The sequence below is a fragment of the Aquarana catesbeiana genome, linkage group LG05 (genome assembly GCF_042186555.1).
Source record: "Aquarana catesbeiana isolate 2022-GZ linkage group LG05, ASM4218655v1, whole genome shotgun sequence".
In the NCBI taxonomy this organism is placed as follows: Eukaryota; Metazoa; Chordata; class Amphibia; order Anura; family Ranidae; genus Aquarana; species Aquarana catesbeiana.
Genome location: NC_133328.1, coordinates 450,687,782 through 450,699,957, shown reverse-complemented (window position 1 = coordinate 450,699,957; position 12,176 = coordinate 450,687,782). Strand labels below are relative to the sequence as shown.

The following is a 12,176-nucleotide window of genomic DNA, read 5'->3' as shown; positions in this document are numbered from 1 at the left end:
AGCGGCCTCTGCTTCAGCAGCTGCAGCAGCAGTCTGTCGCTGCAGGATGAGCAATTTTGATTCTAATTCCGCTTCTTCTTGTGCGATAGCAGCTTTCTTTGCTGCTAACTCCTGCATCATCATGGCTTCTTTTTCTGCATACTGTAGCTGGATGCGGGCGGCTTCTGCCTTGGCATGAGCTTTAACTGCTGAGGACATCTTGCTAGCCTGTGAAGATCTAGACACATGCGAATGTGCATCGTCTTGCTGGGCACTGGGAACGTTCTCCCTGCCTTGCTGTGTCGGCGGTAGCATGTCATCAGCCTGGTACTTTGTTCCTGATCTAAGACTCATGCTGCAGTAATGGCGTCTCAGTTTATTCCAGACTGCCACGTGGATGTCTTTTTACTGTTCTGCTTCGTGTTATTGAACTGTTGTATAACACTAGTCAGACAGCTTAACAATAATTCAGAAGTCAAGAAACGTGAGACATCAGATCTGTATGTATTCTTTATCCCGAATAACTTTGTAAAACTACAACATAAGCATAAACAAACATATGTGTCAGTACATTAAACATTATACAGCAGCCTCACTCTATCAGTAAGAGTACTCACAGACAATTCCATCATTAGTCCAGGAATAGTTTAAGAGCTCTTCTTCATGCAGTGTATTAGATACAGGAGCAGTAATGAAATGAAGGAAATACAGTTCCAGGTTAAAGGTTACTGCCTTTTACTATGAGGAGAATCCTACTTCCTTCAAGCTCTGGCAAAGTAATACCATCTCTGACCACTAGATGGCAACAACATAAACTAACATTACAGTATAAACTGTAACAGCACATAGCACATATTAATATGAACAATATGGGCAGAACACGGGACATACACTAGGATCGATTATTGGCTGATAGAACATAGAATACTAGACTTAGTAGTCTCCACCAATATAGAAATAACTACACTATCTGACCATGCCCCAATGACCATGAAAATAAAGATACTAGAAACTCGGATACAAGCATATTCATGCAGGCTAAATGAAGATCTTCTAGATAAACAAGGGGAGGAGATAATAAAAAAAGAATTAGAGCAATATTTTAGCTTAAACGGAACCAGTGAGATTGCGGACGATACCCTGTGGGAGGCTCATAAAGCCTACATAAGGGGAATCCTGATCTCAATGGGAACTAGGAGAAAGAATAAAGAAGAGGGAAAAATTGATAGAAGAAATATACCTATTGGAGCAAAGACACAAAAAAGGGAGAGGGCAAGATCAGGAACTGTCACAAGAACTAGTAATAAAAAGAGATGAATTAAAAGAACTATTAGAGCAGGAATAAGGAAAACCTTCAATAAAATCTCAAAGGAAAGATATCAATGGGGGAATAAACATAGCAAGTATCTAGCAAGGATGTTAAGAAAAAAAAATCAATGAACTTCATAGAAAAAATACAAAATAAAAAAGGGGAAATGATCTATAATACAAAGGACATAGCGATGGTATTCCGAGACTTCTATGAACAACTATACTCAATAAACCAGAAAGGACAATGGGATGAGTGGAAAAAAAAAAGCTAGGATCCCCCGGATAACAGAGGAAAGAGCAATATCCTTAGAAATTCCAATAACGGTAGAGGAGATTAATCGGGCGTTAAAAGAATCAGCACCAGGAAAAAGTCCAGGGCCAGATGGATATATGATGTTATACTTAAAAAGTTTTAAAGAAATCCTGACCCCAAAACTATGCACATATATGAATGGATTGGGAAGGAGGTACGAGATGAGTAAAGAGGCCTTATCGCATTACTTACCATTATAGCAAAAGAAGGCAAAGATAGTACTAAGTGTTCAAACTATAGACCTATATCATTGTTAAATGTGGACACAAAATTGTTCGCGAAAATATTAGCAACAAAGATGAAAGATTTAATGACGGAGCTGGTCCATCCTGATCAAGTGGGCTTTGTACTAGGGAGATAGGGGAGGGACAACGGGGTTAGAACACTTCTGTTACTCCAAAAAATAAAAGAAGGGAGAGTCCCCGGTCTACTCCTGTTGATAGATGCCGAAAAGACATTCGACAGGGTAGACTGGGGATTCATGATGAGAACCCTAAGAGCATGGGGATAGGCCCAAGGATGATGCAATGGATACAAGCATTATATAAAGATCCTACAGCAATGGTGAAAGTAAATGGAACATTGTCACCTCCCTTTGGAATGAATAACGGGACGAGACAGGGATGCCCCCTGTCTCCGCTCCTGTTTGTGCTGGTGCTGGAATCTTTCCTGGCGACAGTGCGGGGGGATGCAGACATAGGGGGCTTCAAAGTCGGAGAAGAGGAGCATAAATTAGCTGAATTCGCAGATGATATATTATTCTATATATCAAACCCCCGAATTACAATGCCCAATTTTATGAAAGCACTAAAGGAGTACGGAGATCTATCTAATTTTAAGATCAACCCGAGTAAATCCAAAATATTAAATATAAATATGAATTTGAAAGAGGAACAGTGGACGTGCCCAGTAATCCAAACCATCTGGAAGGAAGTCTTCGTGATTGCATCTAAAATATTTAAAAAAATAATACAACCAGATCCATATTTAACTATACTTAATCTAAAACCGGAATGGTTAACACTCTCTCAATTCAAACTTATGATCCAACTAATAACGGCTGCAAAACAAACAGTGGCCAAGGCATGGAAATCTCCTACATTGGTACTAGCAGAAACAATTCACAGAATGAATAATACGATGTCCCATGCTAAGATGGTAGCCATCGATCAAAATCAAATTCCAAAATTTGAAAAACTTTGGCATCCTTGGATAAAACAACAGTTCCTGTCAAACTTCAATGACTCTGTCCTGTTGCCATGGTAACAGATTAAATGACTTACAGAGACACCCATTCTAAGGCTTCAAAGAGAACTAAAAAGAATAATAAACTGACGAGCGGGACAACCTTGTGGACCATACCTCTACCTTTCAACTCTTTTTCTTCTTTCTCTTTCCTTTTCTCCACCTTACGATTAAAGCTCATTATCAGAATTTATTTGACTTATATACACTCTACTTGTAAACAATATGTATAGTAGGTATAAATCATTTAAATACCTACAAAAGTAACTAAGGAAATGATATATATCTTTAATTTAGGTTTACGTGAACCCAATGTTTAATATTTGAAATTTCATGATATTTATCTATATAAACCCTACTGTAAAACAATGAGCTTACTTTATAGATCCTTGTAAACTTACTTTATGTATCTTTATAACATTGTATACTCAATAAACTTCTTTTGACAAGGAAAGAGGAACAGAGTTTACAACAAGAGTTCCCATTTCCTTGGAGGAGGACGGAAAAAAAATCTTGGGATCAAACTAACGGCATTGTCAGAGGAAATATATCATGCAAACTATATCCCATTATTAGAGGAGATACAAATAAAAAGGATAGCAGCATGCCCCCTATCATGGATAAACAGGGGCTGAAAATTTGAGCCTTGGGCACTGGTGCTGGTGCCACAACACTGCAACCACTCACATATACTCTAGTTGGAGCGCAGGAATGAGCCCTGCTGCAAAGTATTGCATCAAAAATTGTAATTACACGCCCCTGTTAAACAGGGGCAGAAAATTTGGGCCTTGGGCACTGGTACTGGTGCCACAACCCTGCAACCCCTCACAGATACTCTAGTTGGAGCGCAGGAATGAGCCCTGCTGCAAAGTATTGCATCAAAAATTGTAATTACATGCCCCTGTTAAACAGGGGCAGAAAAATTGGGCCCTGGCCACTGGTGGCGGTGCCCAGAACCAAAAATGTTCTTACAAGCTATCAGCATGAACATTAAGGAGGAAGAGGATTGTGACTCAGCATAACAGGATAGTCACTCAGCATCAGCATAGGCAGTCTTGAAGGGATCTCACATTAAAAAAAAATCAGTCGGTTACATCAGCATGAGGTGCTTGGTAGCTGGTGATCCAAGACTGATTCATTTTTATGAAGGTCAGCCGATCAACCGATTTGGTGGACAGGCGCAATATATAAAGACAAGAGAGAGCACACGCCAGCCCTAGTGTGTTTTATCGTTTAACCACTTGCCGACCGCCTAACGCAGGTATACTGCGGCAGAATGGCACGGGCAGGCAAAACCACGTACCTGGCACGGGCGGGGGGTGTATCGCGCCCCCCGGGGTGCCCGAGGCCGTCGGCATCATTAGGGGAGCGATCTGTGCTGAGGGGAAGACCACTCATTCGTGGCCACCCCCTCACGATCGCTCCCAATGAATGACAATCTTCCTATGTCTCTGTAATGTAAACAGCGGCAGAGGAAGTGATGCAATCTCTTCTCGTGACAATCTTTTCGTTCCGACGCCGAGGAGAGAAGACATCCAAGTAAGTGCACCAACACTACACTTACAGTAGAACACTCTAGGCACACATTTCACCCCCCAGTCACCCCCCGATCACCCCCGATCACCCCCCTGCACAGTGACACCAATAGCAGTTTTTTTTTCTGAATATTGCATTGGTGTCATTTGTGACAGTTATAAGTGGTAGGGCAGTTAGTGTTAGGCCCCTTTAGGTCTAGGGTACCCCCCTAACCCCCCCTAATAAAGTTTTAACCCCTTGATCACCCCCCATCGCCAGTGTCACTAAGCGATCATTTTCACTGTATTAGTGTCACAATATCTGATCTGATCAGATCTATACTAGCATCCCCAGCTTTTTAGGGTTCCCAAAAAGTGTGTTAGCGGGATCAGCCCAGATACCTGCTAGCACCTGCGTTCTGCTCTTTTTTACTGTATTCTATTCTGCAATGTTTTATTGTTATTATGTTTTATCATGTTTGCTTTATAGGTATGCAATTTTTTTATACTTTACTGTTTACTGTGTTTTATTGTTAACCATTTTTTTGTTTTCAGGTACGCCATTCAGCAGCAGAGCGGATTTATTTATCTTGACAGCAACAGCGTTTGCTCCCACTATACATAAAGCCGTGACTCCAGTGCTGTCGGAGGTGATTTCACCACCACAGTTAAAAAAAAGAGCATATATGCCGAGGCATGGGAGCAGCAGGGGCGGAGGAGCGATTTGCTCCTACCTTTTGCGGGTGGATGCCCCCATGGTTAGGCATATATATATTTTAGGCACAGATTGCATTAAAAAATGTTTTATTTTTTACTGTTTTTTTTGTATTTGTAGGTATGGTAAGTCTTACTGTTATACTGTAATGTTACTTTGTTTTATTGTTAACCATCATTTGCTTAGCAGGTACACCATTCAGTTGCAGCGCGGATTTATTTATCTTGACAGCAACAGCGTTTGCTTCCACGATACATAAAGCCATGACTCCAGCGATGTAGGAGGTGATTTCACCACCACAGTTAAAAAAGAGAGCATATATGCCGAAGCATGGGGTCAGCAGGGGCGGAGGAGTGATTTGCTCCTACCTTTTGGGTTGGATGTCCCCATGCTTCGACAATCGACATATATAAAGGGTGCATTTATGCCCATCATTAGAAGTGGGTGGATGAAGGGAGGTATTCTAATGGTGGGCATCTAATAGACCCCAATTTGGGCAGTATAGTGTGTTTTAGTGCATTAAAATTAAAAAAAGTGTGTTTTTTCCCCAAAAAATGCGTTTGAAAAATCGCTGTGCAAATACTGTGTGAAAAAAAAAAAAAAAAACTCCCACCATTTTAATCTGTAGGGCATTTGCTTTAAAAAATATATAATGTTTGGGGGTTCAAAGTAATTTTCTTGCAAAAAAAATAATTCTTTCATGTAAACAAAAAGTGTCAGAAAGGGCTTTGTCTTTAAGTGATTAGAAGAGTGGGTGATGTGTGACATAAGCTTCTAAATATTGTGCATAAAATGCCAGGACAGTTCAATACCCCCCAAATGACTCCATTTTGGAAAGTAGACACCCCAAGCTATTTGCTGAGAGGCATGTCGAGTCCAATGATATATTGCTCAAACATGCCATTAGAATATGTGAAATTACACCCCAAAATACATTCTGTTGCTTCTCCTGAGTACTGGGATACCACATATGTGAGACTTTTTGGAAGCCTAGCTGCGTACGGGACCCCCCGAAAACCAAGCACCGCCTTCAGGCTTTCTAAGGGTGTACATTTTTGACTTCACTCTTCACTGTCTATCACAGTTTCGGAGGCCATGGAATGCAGAGGTGGCACAAAACCCCCCAAATTTTGGAAAGTAGACACCCCAAGCTATTTGCTGAGAGGTACAGTGGTGACGGAAGGTATTCAGACCCCCTTAAATTTATCACTTTTTGTTTTATTGCAGCCATTTGCTAAAATCATTTAAGTTCATTTTTTTCCTCATTGATGTACACACAGCACCCCATATTGACAGAAAAACACAGAACTGTTGATATTTTTTGCAGATTTATTAAAAAAGAAAAACTGAAATATTACATGGTCCTAAGCATTCAGACCCTTTGCTCAGTATTTAGTAGAAGCACCCTTTGATCTAATGCAGCCATGAGTCTTTTTAGGAAAAATGCAACAAGTTTTTCACACCTGGATTTGGGGATCCTCTGCCATTCCTCCTTGCAGATCCTCTCCAGTTCTGTCAGGTTGGATGGTAAACGTTTGTGGACAGCCATTTTTAGGTCTCTCCAGAGATGCTCAATTGGGTATAAGTCAGGGCTCTGGCTGGGCCATTCAACAGTCACGGAGTTGTTGGAGTTGTTGTGAAGCCACTCCTTCGTTATTTTAGCTGTGTGCTTAGGGTCATTTTCTTGTTGGAAGGTAAACCTTCAGCCCAGTCTGGGGTCCTGAGCACTCTGGAGAAGGTTTTCATCCAGGATATCCCTGTACTTGGCCGCATTCATCTTTCCCTCAATTGCAACCAGTCGTCCTGTCCCTGCAGCTGAAAAACACCCCCACAGCATGATGCTGCCACTACCATGCTTCACTGTTGGGACTGTATTGGACAGGTGATGAGCAGTGCCTGGTTTTCTCCACACATACCGCTTAGAATTAAGGCCAAAAAGTTCTATTTTGGTGTCATCAGACCAGAGAATCTTATTTCTCACCATCTTGGAGTCCTTCAGGTGTTTTTTAGCAAACTCCATGCGGGCTTTCATGTGTCTTGCACTGAGGAGAGGCTTCCGTCGGGCCACTCTGCCATAAAGCCCCGACTAGTGGAGGGCTGCAGTGATGGTTGACTTTCTACAACTTTCTCTCATCTCCCAACTGCATCTCTGGAGCTCAGCCACAGTGATCTTTGGGTTCTTCTTTACCTCTCTCACCAAGGCTCTTCTCCCCCCGATAGCTCAGTTTGGCCAGACGGCCAGCTCTAGGAAGGGTTCTGGTCATCCCAAACATCTTCCATTTAAGGATTATGGAGGCCACTGTGCTCTTAGGAACCTTAAGTGCAGCAGACATTTTTTTGTAACCTTGGCCAGATCTGTGCCTTGCCACAATTGTGTCTCTGAGCTCTTCAGGCAGTTCCTTTGAACTCATGATTCTCATTTGCTCTGACATGCACTGTGAGCTGTAAGGTCTTATATAGACAGGTGAGTGGCTTTCCTAATCAAGTCCAATCGGTATAATCAAACACAGCTGGACTCAAATGGACTCAAATGAAGGTGTAGAACCATCTCAAGGATGATCAGAAGAAATGGACAGCACCTGAGTTAAATATATGAGTGTCACAGCAAAGGGTCTGAATACTTAGGACCATGTGATATTTCAGTTTTCCTTTTTTAATAAATCTGCAAAAATGTCAACAATCCTGTGTTTTTTTGTCAATATGGGGTGCTGTGTGTACATTAATGAGGAAAAAAATGAACTTAAATTATTTTAGCAAATGGCTGCAATATAGCAAAGAGTGAAAAATTTAAGTTGGTCTGAATACTTTCCGTCCCCACTGTATAGTGAGTATTTTGCAGACCTCACTTTTTGTCACAAAGTTTTGAAAATTGAAAAAAGAAAAAAAAATACATTTTCTTTTCTTTCTTCATTTTCAAAAACAAATGAGAGCTGCAAAATACTCACCATGCCACTCAGCAAATAGCTTGGGGTGTCTACTTTCCAAAATTGGGTAATTTGGGGGGGTTTTGTGCTATCTTGGCATTTTATGGCCTTCGAAACTGTGATAGGTAGTGGGGAGTGAAATCAAAAATTTACGCCCTTAGAAATCCTGAAGGAGGTGCTTGGTTTTCGGGGGCACCGTGCGCGGCTAGGCTTCCAAAAAGTCCCACACATGTGGTATCTCCATACTCAGGAGAAGCAGCTAAATGTATTTTGGGGCACAATTTCACATATAACCATGGTATGTGTGAGCAATATATCATTTAGTGACAACTTTTTGTAAATTTTTTTTTTAATCATTTTTTTATCATTTTCAATCACTTGGGACAACATTTTTTTATATTTAATGGGCTCAACATGCCTTTCAGCAATTTCCTTGGGGTGTCTACTTTCCAAAATGGGGTAATTTGGGGGGGGGGGGGTTGTACTGCCCTGCCATTTTAGCACCTCAAGAAATGACATAGGCAGTCATAAACTAAAAGCTGTGTAAATTCCAGAAAATGTACCCTAGTTTGTAGACACTATAACTTTTGCGCAAACCAATAAATATACGCTTGTTGACTTTTTTTTACCAAAGACATGTGGCTAAATATATTTTGGCCTAAATGTATGACTAAAATTGAGTTTATTGGATTTTTTTTTATAACAAAAAGTAGAAAATATAATTTTTTTTCAAAATGTTCGGTCTTTTTCCCTTTACAGCACAAAAAATAAAAACTGCAGAGGTGATCAAATACCATCAAAAGAGAGCTCTATTTGTGGTAAAAAAAAGGACGCAAATTTTGTTTGGGTACAGCATTGCATGACCGCGCAATTAGCAGTTAAAGCGACGCAATGCCAAATGGTAAAAAGTGCTCTGGTCAGGAAGGGGGTAAATCCTTCCAGGGCTGAAGTGGTTAATAGATAAAGATAAGTGTATAAAAAACGAGGGTTGCACTCACAAACATCCAGCGTTAAATGGCATAAACAGCTCCATAATAGCCTCCTCTCCTGGTCCGTAGAGATCAGTTAGCTCACTAGCAGCGTGGTAAAGTATTTCAGTAAGCACAGACCACCTGCTTCCTTGTAACACACATCGCCCAAAGCACTCGCACGGACCAGCCGGCGCTGCCTGACATCACTCGTGGCCGGGGAGGGGATGCACAGTGATGCAGCTGACTCCTCTCGTAAGCTTCATGCAATTGCTAGGACAACATGTTTCGGAGGCGTGGCCTCCTTCTTCAGGTAACGTCCTCATCTTCTCTAGTGATAATATATGCTCAAATCCCCCGCCCCTCCTATCTATGAACCAATGGCATAATAACAGACCAGGAGCACGGAGTATACAGCAAGAGGTATCTACAAGACAGAGGGGGTTATATAGCAACAGCATTCTAAAATGGTGTTTAGTACAAATAAACATAGAGAATTAGCACTATCTTTAATGTAAATCTAAATAAAAAGAATTCTTGTAATTAACCACTTCCCTACCCGCGTATTGTAATATGACGTCCACAGATGGGATCTCCCATGATGGCCTGGGCTTCCCGGGCCCGCCTAGGGGGCGCACGGGTGCCGCGTTGCTCAGGACCCGGTGCGATGTTCGCCGGGCACCCGCGATTGCCCGTTAACCGGGCCGGACCGTGGATCTGTGTGTGTAAACACACAGATCCACGTCCTGTCAGTTGAGAGGAGACCGATCTGTGTTCCCAGTACAGCGGAACACTGATCAGTCTTCTCCCCTTGTACGTCCCCGCCCCCTACAGTTAGAATCATTCCCTAGGAAACATATTTAACCCCTTGTGTCCCCCTAGTGTTTAACCCCCTCACATTTACACAGTAATCAATGCAATTTTATAATTGAATGAATGGTCCCATAAATGTGTCCCATAAATGTGTCAAAAGTGTCCGATGTGTCCGCCATTATGTCGCAGTCATGAAAAAAATCGCGATCGCCGCTATTACTAGTAAAAAAAATAAATAAATATTTTTTTTTTTAAAAATGCCATAAATCTATCCCGTATTTTGTAGACGCTATAACTTTTGTGCAAACCAATCAATATACACTTATTGCCTTTTTTTTTTACCAAAAATATGTAGAAGAATACGTATCGTCCGAAACTGAGGAAAAATTTTTTTTTTTTTTTTAAAATTGGGATATTTATTATAGCAAAAAGTATAAAATATTGTGTTTTTTTCAAAATTGTCGCTCTTCTTTTGTTTATAGCACAAAAAATAAAAACCGCAGAGGTGATCAAATACCACCAAAAGAAAGCTCTATTTGTGGGGAAAAAAGGACGTCAAATTTTTTTGGGTACAACGTCGCACGACCGCGCAATGGTCGTTCAAAGTGCGACAGCGCTGAAAACTAAAAATTGGCCTGGGAGGGAAGGGGGTGAAAATGCCCTGTATTGAACCGGTTAACACTTATTTCCTGGCCATGGAGGAGTGAAGACGTGTGCCTTCTCAGCTCCGTCTCACCGCCGCACTTTCACAGCGCTACAGCGGAGAAAATTACCCGTTCCAGCAGCGAATTATGTCCCAGCCACAATGGACTGACCGATCATGGCAGTCCCAGCTGGATTCCTTCTACTCCGGGCACAACGGGAAAGACCGCGAGCCTTCCAAGATGGCACCAGCCGGGAAGACACAGCGTGCACACAAGGCCACAAAGTCCACCGCTGGCAAGTCTCAGCAGCTAGATGAGTCCTCCATACCGTCTCCAGGGTCGGTGAGTGACTCGGCCCCCCGATCTCTCCGGGTTCCCCCACATCTCAAGACGGTGATCCTGCTGACTTAGATCCCTTGGCTGATACAGATATCAGACGCCACATCATGTCCCTACCCACGAAAGCTGATCTTGAACGCTTTGCTGACAGGGTAAAAAAAGCTTTTAAAGAAGACATTGCACAGCTCAAAGCTGACACAACACACCTGGGAGGCAGGCTTGAATCCCTGGAGCAAAAATTTGAGGATGCCCTCCCTGTCATCTCCATGCTTCAAGATAAATGCATTATGCAGGGCCACCAGATTGAGGCCCTGTTATGTCAGTTGGATGACACAGAGAACCGTAGCCGAAGGGTGAACATCAGGATACGGGGCTTACCTGAAGCCACTGGTGCTAGGGACATTATCCCCACTCTGGAAGGAGTCTTTAAAGAAATTCTAGGTCTGCCCGCCACTGCTACGATCGAAATAGACTGTGCGCACAGGGCTTTGAAACCCCCTTCTCAAGATGCAAACAATCCAAGGGACATCATCTGTAAATTACATAAATATATGCTTAAAGACCGTATCATGCAGAAGATGAGGGGGAAACCCTATTTTGATTTTGATGGTGCACATTTGGCTTTTTACCAAGACATCTCGAGATGCACCCTTATGCAACGCAGATCACTACGTCCTCTCCTAGCAGCTATCCAGGATGCAGGCCTAGTGTACTAATGGGGGTTTCCTTTTTGCCTCCAAGTCACTAAAGAGGGCAGAACCGTGACCCTTCGCACCAAAGATGACCTCCCGCACTTCTTGTCCTCCCTGGACTTGGATTCCATTGACTTTCCTGATTGGAGGTGCTCCTCAGACTTTGTGTCTACTAAGCTGCCCGCTCATCAGCCGTGGCAACCCGCCAAGAATCAAAACTGCAGGCGACATCTTTCGGAGTCCTCATTGGGACCAGCCCCATCTGGGAGTTAATAAACGCACCCTTTTTGGCTAGCAAGCTGACAACGAGTTTTATGTATCTTTGCATATTGCACTTGGAACTTCCTCCCAACATTAGCCACAAGGCTATATGTAGGCCTAAATGCTTTTGAGTTTTTAGGGACCCCCTACTTTCCCCATCTCTTGTCACACCACGCTAGATGCGGTGGGCAGAGACGGAGGCCCTCTCACCCCCTCCCTAAGACAGCACACGTACCCCCCATAGGCTGCCCTATTTCTATGGGTATTGATCCCTTTTGGGATCTTGGGTCATGGTCTGGACTCCCTCCTTTTTTTAGGGGGGACTCCTCAACATGACCCTTAGTTGTTACATGAACGTGGATACTATCATCCACGCTGTTTTGATGGTTGTACTTTTGTTTTTTGCCTCATATATGTTTTGTCTTTCTCTCCCTTCTCTCCTTTGCCCTCTCTTCTCC

General features: G+C 42.5%; 1 long non-coding RNA gene across 1 annotated transcript; it reads right to left on the bottom strand.

Annotated features, from left to right (window-relative positions):
- Positions 1-478: 478 nt before the first annotated feature.
- LOC141145924 (uncharacterized) lies at positions 479-846 on the bottom strand. The gene is made up of 2 exons (XR_012244703.1): positions 597-846; positions 479-513 (listed from the first exon to the last, which is right to left on the bottom strand). It is a non-coding gene; the product is annotated as an uncharacterized lncRNA (long non-coding RNA).
- Between the last annotated feature and the right edge of the window lie 11,330 nt (positions 847-12,176).